This window comes from Topomyia yanbarensis, chromosome 3, assembly GCF_030247195.1.
Source record: "Topomyia yanbarensis strain Yona2022 chromosome 3, ASM3024719v1, whole genome shotgun sequence".
Classification (NCBI taxonomy): domain Eukaryota; kingdom Metazoa; phylum Arthropoda; class Insecta; order Diptera; family Culicidae; genus Topomyia; species Topomyia yanbarensis.
In genome coordinates this window covers 147,749,602-147,767,896 of record NC_080672.1, presented here as the reverse complement: position 1 = coordinate 147,767,896, position 18,295 = coordinate 147,749,602, and the positions used below count along the sequence as shown (strand labels likewise).

The 18,295-nt window shown below is 42.7% G+C and overlaps 1 protein-coding gene across 1 annotated transcript in view; it reads right to left on the bottom strand.

Moving 5' to 3' along the window:
• Positions 1-18,295, bottom strand: part of LOC131688935 (uncharacterized) — a 463,009-nt gene that overhangs the window by 365,461 nt on the left and 79,253 nt on the right. The window lies entirely within an intron of this gene.

Sequence of the window (18,295 nt, the reverse complement as noted above, 5' to 3'; positions counted from 1 at the left end):
ACTATGAATAACGCTCAATTTTATTTTTAATTTTTTTAGTCGGTTTGAGATAATACTGATAAAACTAAAAAAACATAGTTTCCGTGTATTTCAATTATTAACATAACGTAATTATAATATAATTGAACACAACAAATATACCCAGTCGTTTGTATCGAATCAAAAACGAACCCAATCATTTAAACACCGTGTCGGTCTTACCCCACCCAAAAACTGTCGGTCTTACCCCAACAGCGCACACTTTTGTTAAATGCTCAATTAACAGTATTGAAATACTCAAACTTATCTTCAATACACACAAATAACGATATGGAGAGTAGAATAGAATGTGTGACACATAAACTGGTTATTTGCAAAACTTTTGTGTTATTAAAATTTTGAAATGTATCAACTAAAAATAACATCCAAAAGCGCATCAACTTTGCTTTCGCTTGTTTTTTTTTTATTTCGTTGATGTTAAATGAATCCATATGGCATCCATGTGTATCGAAATGCCTAAAACAATCGTACCAATAATATCCTGTCATTATTGTATGATTTAAAATTTGATATCTGGGAAAAGTCGTGGGGTGTCGGGCTTACCCAGGGTGTCGGGCTTACCCCCAGTTCCCCTACCATGAAGATTTTTTTTTTTGTTTCGTTTGTGGAGGTTGCCTTTAATTTAAGTTAATAGTTTTACTTTTCTTATAAAAGAAATGTATAGAATTCGCTCAAACTTTCAAGATTTTTTCCGAGGCCCGGAGGGCCGAGTCTTATTTACCAATCGACTCAGCTCGACGATTTGGGACAATGTCTGTGTGTGTCTGTGTGTGTGCATGTAACGGACAAATTCTCACTCGTGTTTCTCAGCAATGGCTGAACCGATCTTATCCAAACCAATTTTAAATGAAAGAACTATCAAACAGTAAGAACGCTATTAATTTGTTTTTGATTCTGATGTTTAGTTTTCAAGATATGAATGCTTGAATGCGTAAAAATGGCGTTCCTTGCAGTTTTTTTAAATTATCTGCCGAAATTGACAACATAGATAACCAATTTATATATTTTTAGGCAGCTTATACGAATATCTTTCAAACAAGCTATAGATTGTTGAAATCTATCTATCTTGACTATTATCAAAAGAGATATTTAACATTAAATGCGGACGAAAGATTTTTATCATTTCCCCTTGCCAGAAATATGACCAAAAACATGTAATCTATTATTAACGCCAAACGGCTAAACCTAAAATAGGTCAATAGTATCTTCGGAGAATTTAATGGAGACAATATGCCCTTTCTTTTGGTATTGTGCTTTTGCTGATTAATCCCCCTATGAGTGAGATATTTTCACAAATTTTCTTGGAAGTGATCATATCGAAATGATGACTTAAGCAAATTTGTAGCTCTTACTTTTGCGAATAACTTTATTAAAGACTTCAAATATCTATTTTGAATACTTTAAAGGTTATGGCTTGTTGTTTGTTGATTACTCTTTGTCGCCTATTTATTGTTCAATATAGTAATAATTCATTGAAATAAGCTAAACATTATTACGATAAAACGAATTTTGTATTTCATTTTTCTACAACCGCTAGAAATAATCACCGAACACTTCCAAGTTGTCTGGAAGGAACTTGATAACTTATCAGTGCAAAAATGTTCGTTTGTGTGAACCTTCTGACTGCAATTTTTCTAACTTTTAACCATCGGATCGATCTGAAACATATCGGAAAATGAAAAGCGAAATAAATAACTCCAAGCAACGGCGTAGCCAAGAGAAGGTTTTGGGGTACACCATACAACACTCCCCCCCACCACACAAAAAAAAAATATTGGATTGAAGATGAAAATTTATTGATGCAGACTGATTTAATTCAATATTACAATAACAATTATCTGATCCGTAGATTGATAACCTGTTGTTGTAAACATCATGAAGACTTTTGATAGATTGTCTGAATGGGGTCCTGATATGTAACTGATCTATTGGTCTTGATTTCACAGTTGTCTAATTGCATCAATGTCAAATTCCTGCCTGAAAACATTCCAATAGAAAATTCCAGAGTTCTGTACTCAATCATAATCCTCAGATTTCTTTTTAAATTGAGCTCGTTTTTGTAGAGATGTACTGTAATAAGGGTCTTTATTTAATAGGAAGCGAAGTTAAAATTGATTTAATGTCTATGAAACATAGAACTGCTCACCAAAAAATGCATAACTTTCAACATTTGCTAAAAATGTTTTTGCCTTTCTCATTCGCTCTAAAATTCGACAATCTAATCCCGACCCGGAGGGCCGAGTGTCATATGCCAATCGACTGAGTTCGTCGAGATCGGAAAATGTCTGTGTGTGTATGTATGTGTGTATGTGGAAAAAAATTTGACCTCTGTTTCTCAGAGATGGCTGGACCGATTTGCACAAATTTAGTCTCAAATGAAAGGTACAACCACAGTTAGGTTCAATCACTCGGAGCCGCTGGTTGTCATCAACACAAGCTCCGCGTTTAGAAACCAAAACTTTTGCTCGGTCTCAGCCACCGGTGTACATCCAGAAGTTCGGCTTCAGCCACCAGGGTAATATAGTACCCTTCTTTCGTTCGGCCCGTTTCCGCGAGTGTTAGATCCAGTGTGTCGTCGAGCTCAGACGCCGAAGGAGTTGGGCGCCAACGCGCCTCCACCAAAACAACAATTTTCAAACTCTGAACAACCGTCCGTCTCCTCTACGCGCATCGGAGAGTAAAAACAACCGTCCGTCTCCACTACGCGCATCGGTGACGGGGTAGTGTAGTATTTTGCGTTGTTTTCCCAAAGTGTCCACCCTACGAGGCACAGACACCCTCCAACCCAATGGGGGATCCCCCCCTTCCCCCTGAACAGGGGAACAACGCCCCTCCTTTAAGCCGCACGTTGCCTGAGTACCTAAATTCAGGTGACATAATCAATAAACAGACTCTGCTTTTGAGAGCTATATCATCGGACGGTGAGTCCGACGCCCGACTGACTACAAACCCGTTCACGATTTTGAAATCGGTACAGGGCGTACTAGGATGCGATCCGACAAAAGTAGTTTCGGCCACGAAGGAGGGCAGAGGAGCTCGGTATGTCCTAAGAACGACCTCGAAAAAGGCATATTACGCCCTGCTGAGCATGAAAAAGTTAATCGACGGTCAAGAGGTTGAGGTGGTCTCTCACCCCACGCTCAACATCACTCATGGTGTGATCTACGACATCGACACCAAAGACATGGCCAATGACGACCTTCTAACGGAGCTAAAAGGTCAAGGAGTTGTATCGGTTCGTAGGATCACCAAGTTATACGACGGGGTTTTAAGCAGTACCCCCCTAGCGGTGATATCATTCAACGGTTCTTTTCTTCCCGAGTACATATATCTCGGCCTAGTACGCACTAGTGTCCGGCCCTACTACCCTTCCCCCATGTTATGCTACCGTTGTGGTAAATACGGGCACGGTACTAGGGTGTGCCCCAACGAGGAAACTTGTTTAAACTGCAGTCAGAAACACTCATCCGACCGAAACAACCCATGTAAGAACGTCTCGAAGTGCATAAATTGTGACGGCGAGCACACAACTAAATCAAAAACGTGCCCCAAATATATGGAGGAAGAGGCCATCGTTAAATTAAAAGTCTCCAAGAATATTTCGTTCCCTGAAGCAAAAGCGCTAATCGCCCAAACTCGCAGAGGACCCAGCTACGCCGAACAGGCTCGAAGCAGCACGGACCCGAAAGGAGACGAGAAGGACCGCACCATCGCCAAACTAAAGCAGGAAATAACAAAACTGAAGGCAGAAAACGACCGGGACGTCGAGATTCTACGTCTGAAAAACCACCTGACGGACGCTTTCCGCCAACTCAAAATTGCCAAACAACAGCTACTTGAGGTAACGAGCAAAACCAACCAACACACTGGAGCAAAGGGAGAGCAGGAAAACGCCAACAGAGCCAGTACGAGCACCGTGATTCAGCGAGACTCCAGACTACGTGAGGTAACGAACGGAACGAGCAGACCTAACCAACACACTGGAGCAAAGGGAGATCAGGAAAACGCCAACAAAGCCAGTACGAGCAGCGCGACCCAGCGAGACCCCAGACTACGTGACGAACGCAAGCAGCAAAAAAATCGCAATCGAGCAGGTGATGGGGAAAAATCTAGAAGCCCGATAAAAAGCACCACAGACCCAACTCCACCCAAAACACAAAGGATAACCCGATCGAGCTCCCGCAACAACAGCCCTTCATCAGTCGGAACTTGGAACATCTCGGACACCGAAGCACCACCAAACCCCGTGCCCCAAGTGTCCCTCGATATTTCCATATAACTGAACTAACAACAGGATGTTAATTGGGATGACAACAAATAACACAACATTCAACCGTAATATAAAACAAAGCCTACCTGTGTCGACCCCGACCGGGGAAGTTCCGGATACGTCCGACGCACCCCCGGCGGCTGTTGACACAGGACCATTGGAGCACCAACAGGGAAGTACCTTTAACATCCCCATTAGCATTCAACTTACGCATTCACCATCCATCTCAGGCCAACCAGACAGAAATCTAGAAAATCCACCAACACAGCAATCCCAAACGACGGGAACCACGACCGCCTCCAGCGCCCCGCATCTTGCCGGGCCCCAGAGTAGGCGATCTTCCCGCCTGATCTCAAAAATGACACCAGTATCAGGAAAATTAAGCGAACAACTCCTCTGCAACGAGAACCGGTTCAGGTCTCCCGATATCCCCGCACCTGGCGGACCACCGGGAAGAACACTCAGCCGGGAAACTCCTACTCACCAACAGCAACGAGTACGACGAGACCTCAGCCCGGTTCCCGGTTGCTCTTGGCATCCGGTACGTTTTAGACCATCCAGGAATCCAGTAGTCACCAATCGTGACGCCCACTTCCCCGTGCCGGCCCTGACCGGGGACGTTCCGCCTTGCAGCGATGCTCCCCCGGCGGCTGCTGGTGCGGGAGGCCCGGGCTCATCCCGGGTAAGTACCTGTAAACCCAAGCCCGATCGAAATCCATCCGCCGGCAAATTTTCGCCCCCAGGTACCACTGCCAGAAAAGGTTACAGCCCAGAAGCACTCAGCGAACAGTCTACCACCCAACAGCAGTGGCAAACTAATCCTTGCCAATACGGGAGCAACGGTACCCTGGCCGAAGACACTACTAGCTCGACTAAAAACGTAAATGGCCTAAACACGAGCGCCCGCTTCCCCGTGCCGGCCCTGTCCGGGGAAGTTCCGCCTATCCGCGACGCGCCCCCGGCGGCTGCTGGTGCGGGAGACCCGGCCTCTCCCCGGGTAAGCTCGTACGATACACTCAGTCCGGAACTGTCTGCTGTTTGTATATCCCTCGCAGGTACCTCCAACAATGCCACCGAAGGTTACGGAAACACCTCGCCGATCCACCAAGAAGCATTCGGCGGAATCGAAATAAGAAGAGAAGATGGTGAAGCGGATTTGGACCAGCCCTCGTCTAGCCCCCAGTCTACCGCCTCTAACATCAATTCAACGACACTGGCCATCCAGTGGAACACAAATGGACTGCGAGGATGCCTTGGCGACCTGCAAATGATTATTGCCAAGACTCAGCCCATCTGCCTGGCATTGCAGGAGACACACATCCGGGATCAGACGAACCCAGCATCGTGGTTCGGACACCGGTATTCGTGGGACGCCGCCAGCAGGGACAACATCTACCGGACGGTGGGGCTCGCCATTCGGGTCGATATACCGTCCCGTCCGATAACTTTGGATACCGAACTAATAGCCGCTGCCCGAAGGATCGAATATCCAGTTCAGTGCACCGTTATATCCCTATATATTCCTGGCGGAACTCGGAACGTGGGTTGCAAACTCCAGCGTCTCATCGACCAAGTAGAGACACCATTCATCATCATGGGAGATGTAAACGGGCATCATACGATGTGGGGCTCACGTCTGTGTAATAGGACAGGAAACGACATCGCCGGAGTAGTCGAAAACAACGACGCGGTCGTTCTCAACGACGGCAGTTCAACATTTATCCGCGGACAGACGGAATCCGCCATCGACGTCACTATCTGCTCGGGAGTGCTGGCAGGATGTTGCGGGTGGACTGTTCTTGCCGACCCATGCAACAGTGACCACTTCCCTATCCAAGTTACGTACGCCCAGACGCCACCTGCTACAACCCGTCGAAGGCGGTGGTTTTACGATCAGGCGGACTGGTCGCGCTATGAAGAGATCGTCGACGACCTTATGAATCGGGACGAGTCATACACTCCGGATGAACTCACCAAAATATTCAGTAAGGCCGCTGTTTCCTGTATTCCCAGGTCAAGTGGTAACCCTCCCCGACAGGCAGTGCACTGGTGGTGCCCAGAAGTCAAGAGAGCCATCAAAGCACGCCGAACTGCGCTGCGGACACTAAAGAAGACTTCTATGGACGATCCACACCGAAGCCAGCGAGCTGATGACTTCAGAAAGGCCAGAAACGAGGCCAGGAAAGCGATAGAGGAGGCAAAAAACACCAGCTGGACTAGATTTTTGGAAGGCATATCTCCTGACTCATCGACTACAGAACTCTGGCGGAGAGTTAACGCTCTAAGCGGAAAGCGGCGGCATAGTGGCTACGCCATCGCCGTTAACGGGTGCACGACGATCGATCCCACGACCATCGGTAACGAACTAGGTAAACACTTCGCCTCCCTATCCGCAGACACCGCCCTACCAGCCGCGTTCCTGCGAATCAAGCGAAGGGCTGAGAGCAGGCCCGTTCGTTTCGAACCTGATTCAGGTCAAGTATACAACCTACCTTTCACCGGAAGCGAACTATGTACGGCACTAGAATCGGTACACGGCAAGTCTGCCGGATTGGATGACGTTGGTTACCCTCTACTTCGACATTCCCCACCAGTAGCCAAGCGGGCGATTTTGGACAGTATTAACCGCATCTGGAGCGGGGAACCGATGCCCGCTTCATGGAAACAAGCCCTAGTAATCCCCATCCCAAAGCGATGTCAGGGGAGCAGAACGCCAGATGATTTCCGCCCAATCAGTTTACTCCCCTGCTTTGCCAAGACAATGGAGCGAATGGTCAACAGACGGCTGGTGGACCTACTGGAGGAGCGAAAACTTCTGGATCATCGCCAGTTCGCGTTCCGACGTGGAGCAGGAACCGGTCTCCACCTCGCCAGCTTCGGAGAGGTGGTACGCCAATCCGTAAACGACGGCCTGCACGCCGACATCGCGATACTCGACGTTGCGAAGGCATATAATACCGTGTGGCGTCATGGAGTACTGCAACAGCTGGCCAACTGGGGGATCACCGGACAAATGGGCCGCTTCCTAAGCGACTACCTATCCGACCGTACCTTCCGCGTAGGAATAGGGGGTGCCCAATCCAACGCCTTTCCGGAAGCCAACGGCGTCCCCCAGGGATCCGTTCTCGCTGTAACATTGTTCCTGGTGGCCATGAATACTTTGTTCGCCAACCTGCCGGCTGGAATATACGTTTTTGTCTACGCCGATGACATCGTGTTGGTCTCCATAGGAAGGACAATCGGGCGAACCCGTCGAAAACTTCAAGCTGCCATAAGCGCGGTGAGCCGATGGGCAGTATCAGTCGGTTTTAACATGGCACCCGCAAAAAGCGTAATTACACACTGCTGCAACAAAAACCACATTGCAACAGGGAGACCGATCCTTCTGGACGGGGCGGTCGTTCCTTACCGTAAGGAACCGAAGATCTTGGGGATAACCGTGGACCGTCGGCTCACTTTCGCGCCACACTTCCAACGTATCAAAGCCGACTGCCGGAGCCGGTTGCGACTAATTAAAACAATCTGCTCCCGGCACAAGCGCTGCAATCGATACACCGCATTGAATATTAGCCAGGCCCTAGTTCACAGCAAGATATTCTACGGGGTTGAGCTGACATGTTGCAATATGGAAGGACTTACCAACATTTTAGGCCCGCTATACCACGGAACAATTCGTGCCGCCTCTGGTCTGCTACCCAGCACGCCTGCTGAGGCGGCCTGCATGGAAGCCGGGATTCTCCCCCTTCGTTGGGCGGCTGCACTCACCATAGCTAGAAGAGCATTGGCATTTTTAGAACGAACCTCCGGAGAGGACTGCTTCCTGCTACAGACAGCTAACGAGATCCACCAGGAATACACAGACGTGGATCTGCCACCGATCGCCCGCTTACACCGAGTTCGTGACCGGACCTGGCACGTCCGCGGACCCAACCTAGACACAAGTCTGTCTGCAGAACTGAGGGCCGGCGCAGCTGGCAGTGAAGCCAGAGCCAAATACAATCGTCTAATGGCTACCAGGTATAGCAATCACGTGCGGATTTTCACCGACGGCTCCAAGATTGGCGATGAGGTCGGTATAGGAGTAAGCGGAATAGGGGAAGGACTCTCCTTTCGCCTACCAGCACAATGCTCGGTTTTCTCAGCGGAGGCGTCAGCTATCGCCCTCGCTATGGTCCAGAAACCGGAAGATACACCCGTCGTCTTGTTGTCGGATTCTCTATCAGTCATCTCCGCCCTCGAGTCGGGAAAATCCCGCCACCCCTTCATCCAGGCTATCGAGGCCGAGTACGACCCACTCACAACAATCTGCTGGGTCCCCGGTCACTGCAGCATCGACGGTAACGAAAGGGCTGACCGATTGGCGGCCAGAGGGAGACACGCCCGCCGACACCTCACCAGACTCGTCCCAGCCGCAGATATATTAGGCAAGTTGAAGCTAAAGATAGCCGAAAGTTTCGTGCGTCATTGGCGCAGCAATAGCGGACACCTCCAGCGCATCAAAGGCTCGCTCGACCGCTGGACGGATCGGATCGACAGAAGAGAACAACGAGTACTGTCGCGACTCAGAGTTGGGCATACAAAAGTCTCCCATGCCCACACCGTATCGCGTGTCCCTCCACCAACATGTGTCACATGCGGAGTCCGAACCACGGTGGAACATATCTTAGTGAACTGTCCGGAGTACAGTGACCTCCGACAGCACCATAATCTACCGAACTCCATTAGAGAGATTCTTGCCAACGACCACGCCCGAGAGGAAGTGCTACTATCTTTTCTCAAAAATGCGGGACTTTTCGACCTTCTCTGAGGAATCAACCACACCAAGCAACAAAACCTATATAACAAACTTGTAAATGTATATAATGCGATGTTAATTAACATATTTTTTCTTTCTCGCAAGGCGAATGACCTATGAGGTTAAAGCCTTTAAATAAATAAATAAATAAATAAATAAATAAAGGTACAACCATTCCATCGGCTGCTATTGATTTTTTTTATTGATTGGACTTCCGGTTCCGGAGTTACGAGTTCAAGAGTGCAATCACACAGCAAATTCCCATATAAACTGAAATGAAAAATTCTCAAAATCAAATTTGTATTTTTGATGCCAAATGACTTTAAAATGCATGAAACATTGAGATGTTTGACAAAAATTTTGCCTGTCTCATTTAGAAAGGTTATGCAATCATTCTAAAAATCGCCAATCATACCGGCCCGGAGGGAGTATGCAGTGAGGGGTTGCTACTTTAAAATTAAAACTAGTTTACAATTTCTTAACAAGTTGAAAATTTTCGGCAGGATCTGGACCTCCCGGATCTTTCTTCATGATCCGCCGCTGGTTTCAAGCGATGTTTCAGTATCACATAATATCTCAAGATCGTGGCTGTCGATCCATTGTATGTATGTGCAAATCGTACTGAACATGTAATATTCATTTCCACCATTGTATTGAACATAACCAGCCATGGAATCGTAGTCTGGACAAATGAGAAAAGCACAATTGCACCACTAGGTGGATTAAAACAGGTTTTTATTTTGGGAATGCGTCGAGTTGAGACGAAAACGTAATATGATTAATAACTGATCTGATCTGATCGATTTTGATGAGCATTTGATTTTTGTTGTATGACAAATTATATGTATATGTCAAATGTTCAACAACAGTAATTTAAGGTCAAGATAGCATCATTTTGAAACCGCCAATTTCGGAGGTTTACTATCTTCGATGAGTTTTACAAACGTTAAACAGCGCATCATTTGATAAAATAATTTTGACGGTATATCGGCCATGAAGTATTTATGGTGAATTTTCTCAGGTTAATATTCATGACTACAATAAAGTTTCAACAAATTCGCTAAAGACACGAACTCTGTTTCTATTTTCTGAAAAATTAATTCTGCATAATTTTAAAACTTCAAAAATTACGGTTTCGGAATTATGCCGTTTGGACAGTATGATCGATTTTCACCAAACCCCACAAAAATTTCTGGCTACGCCGCTGACTTCAAGTAAGTAGAAACAAAGTCGTTCTACACTCGTTCACAAGAAACTTCTTCGAATGCTGAATATCTATTATAATACATTGAAACTCCGATTTTATCAGCCAAATATGAACATATGTTTGATGGGCTCTAGCAGACGAACAAGACTGAATTCGAGTAAATCCTTTCTTGAGCATGTTTTCCTTATCATGAAGATGGAAATATGCAAAAATAAAAAGTTCATCATAATCAGAAATAGTTATCAGACTCAAGGGACGGGAAGAATATTTTAACAGCTTCAGTTTATTATAAAGAAAAAAAATGCCCGATTTAGTCAATGTCCCCGTTTTGTCAGTCTGAAATACACCATGAGACTGATAGAAATGGGTCTTTATTGTATGTATTATTCACTGTGTTTCACATTAATAGGTACATTTCATTTTTGGGGATTTTTTATTGCATCGAACTACAACAATTTTTAGGTAGTTTTCAAGGGGTTATTTTATACATTTCTTCCAAAATTTGGCGAACCTATTTCAATTCGTATACCAATTAATTGGTATACTTAAGGGTTTATATGTTGCAGATAGAGAAAATACTGAAATTTTCAGCTTTTTTCCCACACAATATTACGAAAGCTTATTAAACAATTTTTCCTAATAAGTTTGTGAAAATTATAAACTATTTGAATTTTTTTAATAGTTTTATTTTTTATTTAACCGTGATTTTTTAATAAATAGTGACCATCACTTCATAACGTAGTCTATTTTTCATGGCTTGCGGTGAGCACGATCTCTCGAATTGCTGAACTGAAAATTATGGAATAGAAATTAATTTTTAGTATTCTTTATAGATTTAACTCGCCGCGCAGATAGCTCTGAATTAGACCCACTGGTGCCCTAAGACGATTTCGCTAGATTTTCAGAGCACTGTGCACCCAGTGCATTAACGCAAGTGACGGAAGGTTATCGAAAAGTTTCGTGAAAATAAAAATTCCAGTAATGATGGTGATTTTCACAAACGGTTCGTTTTCGAGAGGTTTTTATTTGTTCTTTGGCATTAGGATTAGCGATAATAATTCAAATCAAGGATACTACTGGGAAGTCACCTTTAGAAAAAGTCTATGCACTTCAGAGATAGCGTGATATCATTTCAACGCTTTTTTGTGAAAAGGGCGATACTTACAAATGTAAACATAAGGCTTTTTTCATACATGCGAATGAGGGCTTTGAAACGCAACAAATTAACCTAAAAATTTTGATTCTACGATATTGCTTTCTTAAACTACAGCAAAAAATACAACGGGCGAAACTGTATTTTTGTTTGTTTATTTAAAGTTTTGCCCTCCACGCTCCATGCAAACAAACAGGGCGATACTTGTTTTGCTATCAGTTTAGAAGCGAAACTGTTATTTTCGTATTTTTTTAGGATTATTAAGCCGATACCAGCTGTAAATAGTAACAATGATCGCTATTGAAAAAACCCGGACGAAATCGGTTGTGTAAAACGTTAGTTATTGTAAAAAACCTGTTTTAATCCACCTAGCGGTGCAATTGTGCCTTTCTCATTTCTCTAAACTATGGCACGGAGGCTTTTTATGTTCAACATAATCGTGGAAATGTCCATTACATTCTTAGTACTCTTTGCACTTATACACAATGGCATGCCAGCCACGAACTTGATGAGCTACGTGTCGACGGTGAAACACTTGAAACAAAAAAATATCATACTCCATTAGCCTAATCAGCATTAGATCAATGTTATCTGCTTGCTAACTCATTTTGTCATGCGGGGTGGGTATGTGAAGAGGGCGAAAGTCCCATGAACGAACAACTCCCCAGCTTAAATTGGTATGCTTTGTGATATAGTGGTGGTTTAAAGATGATGGGGTTGAAAGGGAGGGGTATGAGGGCTGGATGGGGTGGTGGTCTGAGGGGTGATTTAGGGAGATTTTTAAAATAGGGGCGCGAACAGTAGAGGGGGGTGTAACCCCTCTCCGTAAACCATCAACTACGCCCCTGTTAAAATCCAGAAACCCTAAACGAGTCGAAAATTAGGCCGGGATTAGGTTGACGTTTTTCAGAGTGATTGCATAACCTTTCTATATGAGAAAGGCAAAAATGTGCCAAAATCCAAAAAAGTGAATCGTAGTCAAATTTTTTTTTCGAGTTTGCATCAAATCTCGACGTTTCATGCACCTTGAACACATTTAGCATCAAAAATAAAAATTCTATTTTTAATTTTTCCTATAGTTTATATGAGAAATTTCTGTGTGGCCGCACTCTGAAACCCGTAATTCCGGAACCAGAATTCCGATCGATCCAAAATTCAATAGCAGCCGATGGGAAGGTTGCACCTTTCATTTGAGGCTAAGTTTGGGCAAATCGGTCCAGCCATCTCTGAGAAAAATGAGTGACATTATTTGACACATACGCACATACATGCACACACACACACACATACACACACATACACACACATACATACATACACACACACACACATACAGACTTTTTCCGATCTCGACGAACTGAGTCAAATGGGATATGACACTCGGCCCTCCGGGCCGGGATTAGGTTGACGTTTTTCAGAGTGATTGCATAACCTTTCTATATGAGAAAGGCAAAAACGTAAGGGCGATACTTCAATGCTGATAGGTGGGACCGAAAAAGTACACAATCGCCAAAGGGGCGATACTATCATTTTGTCAATTTCAATAGCAAAAACAAATTTTAATTTAATAATTTCAAATACTTTATGACGTTTTGGGTTTCGATCACTGAATCATGCAATCTAGGATGTAAAAAACACAATAGTTCTTAAATAGGAAATAAAACCAAGTCTGGAAATATTCACTGTTGATTTTCTTTGAATCATATCACTGCTAGTATCGCCCTTTTCAAGAAAAAGCGTTGATTTCTTAGTTCTCAGTCGCGTTGGAAATTTGCGTAAAGTATAAACTTCAAATCGATTCAAAAAAAAAATCGATTGTTTTGGCTCAGTACAATATATAACCCCTTTAGGAAAATTCAGTTTTCCCACCACAATTTAGATATTTTATTAACAGAACATTAACAATAATTCGTTGGTATGTCTGTTTTATGGGCCATTTTTTCGCTTTCCCATTGATTTAGTTTGAGATTTCTAGCACTGATGTTATCCTATCCTGATGTGAGCGATTCTCTGAGTCCTGCCACTATCCCATGTAGTATGTGTTATCAAAAACATCGCGAAGCATCAAGTTCTAAATGTTCTCAAACGATATAATATCCGAAGAGAGTGATAAGAGTTATAAGAAATGTCTCATCACACTGTTAGGTGGATTAAAAGCGTTTTTAACCCTATATGTGGGGTTGGGAATCGAGCCCAGATGATGTGCTGTGTATAATGCAATCGACTTTCATATTACTGCTCAATTAATTTATAAGTAAACAATAGGGTAATTTCGGGAGAGATGCTGCGTCGAAAATTTTTCAGCGCCACAACATTAAAATTTAGTTCTTTTTTTAAATCCTTCGATTTTTTGTATCGGTTGAATCTCTCCCCCAAAATTGAGATGCCGCACTCGATGGTGGAGAATACGTAGCTAAAATGCATTTTTTTTCACCTCGGAATGTCATTAAGTGGGGGGGGGGGGGGGGGGCGAGTAAAGGTTTCAGCGTAAAAAAAACACTTTTTTGCGTTTTTTTTTAACTTTGCGTGAAGCAAATTTATCAAAACTTTTGTACATTATAGTGCATCATTTCAATAACATGCTGTAATTTTTCTATGCAAAAATATCGACAAACGACTCGGTGACGAAGATTTATGTAGAACGTCTCTGGAAAAAACCTGATTTGCGGTGTTACCTTACATTCAAAAACTACTCAAACGATTTCTTTATTTGTTGTACCATCACCAACAGACCCCTTGGCCCCAATGGTGGTTACTTAAACTAGTTACATTTCAGAATACACATTATTTTAGTTTTTATCTAATTCCTTGTCAGGTTGAAGTCAAAAACCGTCGCCACACTGTTAAACACATGCTGGAGTCCGGAAACAGCGCTCTGGCGCCCATAGTTGGTTCTCCTGAACGGGACTCGCAGAAGAGAGTTATTGCGCAGAGCTCGAACGCGATCTTGAAGGACGGCCTCGATTCTGTTGACGCCGTTCTGGTAGTAAGGGTTCCAAACAGCAGAACAATATTCCAGTGTTGAGCGAACCAGCGCGCAATAGAAAGATTTTAAAATTTCATTCATCGCAGCGGGCATGAATTGAATTTCGTTTTGTTTCAAGTTCATGCAGCGATGTCAATTTTTTTAAGCTCTGGTTAAAATGAATCGGATGGCGTTTCCGCGTGAACGCATTTACTCGGGTTTACAACCCTTCTGTTTAGATCACACCACGTACTAAAGCTCTCCAATTTACTCTGAAGAAACTCGGCATCGATTTTATCCCGTATTTGTCGAAAAAAATTCATGTCGTCGGCAAAAGAAAGGCAAGTCCTTATAATTTGATGTTGACGTCATTAAAGTAGAGGAGGAATATCACTGGACCGAGATGGCTTCTTTGTGGGATGCCGGATGTAGCGAAGAATGGTGCACAGCAAACAAAAGTCTTGTAACTTAGCATCAGGAGCGGATCCAGAAAAAAATTTCGGGAGGGGTCTGAAATTTTGATTTTGGAATGAACATTGTACAATAAATTATACGTCAAAAGCTAATTTAATGAAAATCAGTTTTGGTGGTAAAATTTGGTTTCAAATGATTTTATGTTTGAAATTAGTATAAAATTAAAACTAATTTAAAATTTCTCAAAAGGTTAAAAAATTTCGGAGGGGGTCCGGCCCCCAGGACCCTCCCCCTGGCTCCGCCACTGCTTAACATCATGGAAGATGCACATAAAAGGAGCGTTCGAATTCACATAAATTTACATTTAATTACATGTAAAAATGTGAGTTGTTCACCTTTCCCTAGGACAATCAGTCTGAGTTTTACATCAACAGAGTCACGATATTTAATTTTACATTTCAAAACATATAAAATCCTGCCAGCGGACAAAAAAAATACGTTGCTACGCTGTTTACGTCAAATGTAATTTTCATTTTTTCTAAGAGTGTGTAGTTAGACAGTCCTTAATACTGATTTGGAGTTGCCTTCCATCGAGGTAGGAACGAAACCAGCGCAGTAATTATCCATGAATACCGAGTTTGTCCAGCTTCGCTATTGCGATATCATGATTGATTTTGTCAAAGGCCGCAGATAAATCCATGTAAATAGCATCGGTTTGCAATCCGTCAGTGAATCCATCGAGTACATATGTTGTGAACGAGAGCAGGTTGGTCGTTGTCGATCGTTTAGGCATAAAACCGTGTTGGTCATCTGCAATGTACTGTTTGCAGTGAAAGAAAAGAGGGTCTAAAACAACCAGCTCGAATAGTTTTGATACTGTACTTAAACACGAGATTCCCCGATAATTGTAAATGTTCGATTTGTTTCCTTTTTGTGAACTGGAAACATGTGCGCTGATTTCCAGCAGGAAGGGAATGTTCCAGTAGTGAGTGATAGCACAAAGACTCGCCAAAGTGGTTCAAGAAGCCCGCTTTTTTCAAACCTTCCATACACATTCTATGTTCAAAATACCTAACCACTACGTTGAGTTTTTGGAATAAGTTTTCCTTTAAGGGGGTGTTTACTCATAAAAAGGCGAAATTTTTCGTGAAAAATAGTAATTTTTATTTAAAATGAGTAAAAAATCCCTTTAATTGAAAATTTTTCTCAAAAACTCAACGTAGGGTTAGGTGTTTTGTTCATAGAATGTGTATGCAAAGTTTGAAAGAAATCGGTTCAGTAGTTTTGGAATGACAGGTAACACCGCAAATCATGTTTTTTCCAGAGACGTTCTATAAAAAGCTTCGTCACCGAGTTGTTTGTCGATATTTTTGCATAGAAAAATTACAGTATGTTATTGAAATGCTATACTATAATGTACAAAAGTTTGGATTAATTCGCTTCACGCAAAGTTCTAATAAAAATCGCAAAAAAGTGTTTTTTTACGCTGAAACCCTTACACCACCCCCCCCCCCCCCCCTTAAATGAACATTTGCACCAGGTATAGGTTCTTATTAAAGTATATCCACAAATTAACGGAACTAACACAGGGACATATAGCATTAAGAGTCTATTTATCTATACATTTAAACCGGCGATAAGTATTATTTTCTTCGGTTTATTGTTTAAAATTTCAGGCGCTGATTTTCATGAACGCATTGATTTGTGGTGATGTCAAATTGTCAATATTGGGATAAAAACGAAAATTTCAACGATTTGATGCTTTTTCAAAATGAATCTTTGAACAACAAATCTAAGTTATATAAACTCATTGTTGGAAGAAACAGCCAATAACTTCTTTTAAGGAACCCCTACCAACACATAGATATATATCGCTTATACAAACATACAAATAAATAGTATCCTTAATTAAGTTGCTCCAACTTAATCGTTACACCAGGTTTCGAAAGAAAAATATTTTAAAATGTTGAATAAAAAACCTGTTTTAATCCACCTAGCGGTGCAATTGTGCCTTTCTCATTTCTCTAAACTATGGCACGGAGGCTTTTTATGTTCAACATAATTGTGGAAATGTCCATTACATTCTTAGTACACTTTGCACTTATACACAATGGCATGCCAGCCACGAACTTGATGAGCTACATTACGACGGTGAAACACTTGAAACAAAAAAATATCATACTCCATTAGCCTAATCAGCATTAGATCAATGTTATCTGCTTGCTAACTCATTTTGTCATGCGGGGCTGGGTATGTGAAGAGGGCGAAAGTCCCATGAACGAACGACTCCCCAGCTTAAATTGGTATGCTTTGTGATACAGTGGTGGTTTAAAGATGATGGGGTTGAAAGGGAGGGGTATGAGGGCTGGATGGGGTGGTGGTCTGAGGGGTGATTTAGGGAGATTTTTAAAGGAGGGGCGCGAACAGTAGAGGGGGGGTGTAACCCCTCTCCGTAAACCTTCAACTACGCCCCTGTTAAAATCCAGAAACCCTTAACGAGTCGAAAAAAAAATTTGGCCCTGGCCGGGATTAGGTTGACGTTTTTCAGAGTGATTGCATAACCTTTCTATATGAGAAAGGCAAAAATGTGCCAAAATCCAAAAAAGTGAATCGTAGTCAAATTTTTTTTTCGAGTTTGCATCAAATCTCGACGTTTCATGCACCTTGAACACATTTAGCATCAAAAATAAAAATTCTATTTTTAATTTTTCCTATAGTTTATATGAGAAATTTCTGTGTGGCCGCACTCTGAAACCCGTAATTCCGGAACCAGAATTCCGATCGATCCAAAATTCAATAGCAGCCGATGGGAAGGTTGCACCTTTCATTTGAGACTAAGTTTGGGCAAATCGGTCCAGCCATCTCTGAGAAAAATGAGTGACATTATTTGACACATACGCACATACATACACACACACATACACACACACACATACACACACACACATACACACACACATACATACATACACACACACATACAGACTTTTTCCGATCTCGACGAACTGAGTCGAATGGGATATGACACTCGGCCCTCCGGGCCGGGATTAAGTTGACGTTTTTCAGAGTGATTGCATAACCTTTCTATATGAGAAAGGCAAAAATGTTTCTAGAAATGGTAGTACCCCCTTAAGATAAGTGAAAGTGCTAGCAGATTTATAGGTGTAATCAAACTTCATGAAACTCAGCCGAATACACCCAATCACAAAAATATCAACGAGAGCTAAAAATGCTTTTGCTCACAATTTTCGAGTTTGTGACCACGGTGCGGCGCACAGTGGCTGGAGGCTGGCCAAAGCCTCAAAAATTTATTTTTAAAATATTGATATTTTCTATTTTTCCTAAATTTATCATGTATTGAATGATGTATATTCAAAGTATTATGATCATTGGATAAGAACACAATTTTTAACATGAGTTCAAACGTATCAAAGTCCGGACTTTTTAATGAT